Source organism: Echinops telfairi, unplaced genomic scaffold (genome assembly GCF_000313985.2).
Source record: "Echinops telfairi isolate 266 unplaced genomic scaffold, ASM31398v2 ScPeMD7_655;HRSCAF=1070, whole genome shotgun sequence".
Lineage (NCBI taxonomy): Eukaryota > Metazoa > Chordata > Mammalia > Afrosoricida > Tenrecidae > Echinops > Echinops telfairi.
The window spans coordinates 5159736-5161271 of record NW_022104553.1 but is presented as its reverse complement, the minus strand read 5'-3'; positions in this window follow the sequence as shown (position 1 = coordinate 5161271).

Here is a 1536-nt window from a genome sequence, read left to right as displayed (position 1 = left end):
CATGTGGGCTTTGTTGCTTCTGAGCTAGATGGCCACTTGTTTATCTTCAAGCCTTTAAGACCCCAGACGCTCTATCTTTTGATAGCTGGGCACCATCAGCTTTCTTCACCACTTTTACTTATGCACCCTCTTTGTCTCAGACTAAATTTCTTACAGGAGCAGGAAGCCTTATCTTTCTCCTGCAGAGCTACTGGTGGGTTTGAACTGCCGATCTTGTTAGCAACTCACCATCTAACCAGTAGTGCCACACAATTCTACTCTGTCCTACAGGGTTACTGTGCGTCAGTGACAATGGTTCTGGTGGATTATTCCTTGAGTAGTGCAAATGATTGGCACTTGACTACTAACCAAAATTCTGGTAGTAGTTTGAACCCACCCAGTAGCACTGTGCATAGAGGGCCTGGAAATCTGCTTTTTTAAAGATGGTGTAGTGGGTTACCCTTATGTGGTTAGTAGTTTGAACCCTCCAACAACTCTGAGGGAGAACAATGAAGCTTTAAGCTCCTGTAAAGGTTTACAGCCTTGGAAACCCTCCGGGGCCATTCCACCCTGTGCTTTAGGGTTGCTATGACTGAGAATCAACTCTGAGGCAGTGAGTTTGAGTTTTGAGACAGCTGAGAAAACCCTATGGAATGGTTCTACTCTGGGACACAGGGTGGCCATGAGTTGGAAATGACTTGCTGGCAACTGGTTAGTATTATTGGCCATTAGCATATTCACAAAGGGAGAGGCTAGGATCAGGGTTGAAGGTGCCTTTGTAGTGTGCTTTCGGATATGAGGACCATTACCTTTAGTGGGCTAATGTTGAAGGAGAGTTTAAGTATTCTACAGGTAGAATTCTGTCTTTTGGTCACTAACACCATTCTGTTCCATTCCTGTCCTCCACCGCTGTGGAGGAAAAAGGGGTTGACTTCAGGGAAAATGCCAGAAACAAGCCTCCACTTCTTATTTAAGACATCTGAACGTGCTAAAATGAGAATTTAGATTAAAAGCTGCCAATTAATAGTCCCAGCTCCCTTGAAGAATAAATTGATCGTTTTCAGTTCTTACCCATGATCCTTCCTACCAAGCTCTGCTGTCCGTCTATGATGGTCAACCCAGACGGCTTCAGCAGGCTAAGTCCATGGAAATGAATGAGGACTAGTGTGGACATCTGCTATGAACTAAAGTACTGAATAACCATTGGCTAGGAAGAATGAGACCCCTGGTCTGTGAACTGGAGTTCCCTGTAGTATGTAGCAAAAGAGTCCATAGTCCTCAGAAAGCACCTAGACCGTTGTCTGGCAAGAGATGACTTCTAGCTCCTTTTAGTTTGTTAGAAAGTTGCTGAATGGTTCGGTCTGAACAGGAATAGAAGGCAAGAGAAAAGTCAATCGTATAACTAATGTGCCAGAATAATTTTTTCCCCCTGAGTTCCTGAAGATACATGCTTGGCTGGGTGGGAAAGAAACGGAAGAAGAACTGCTCTGAGGAAACAAACAAGTGGCCTTGAAAGCACTGGAGACTTATTCCAAAGGCCATACAGGCTCTGTGGGT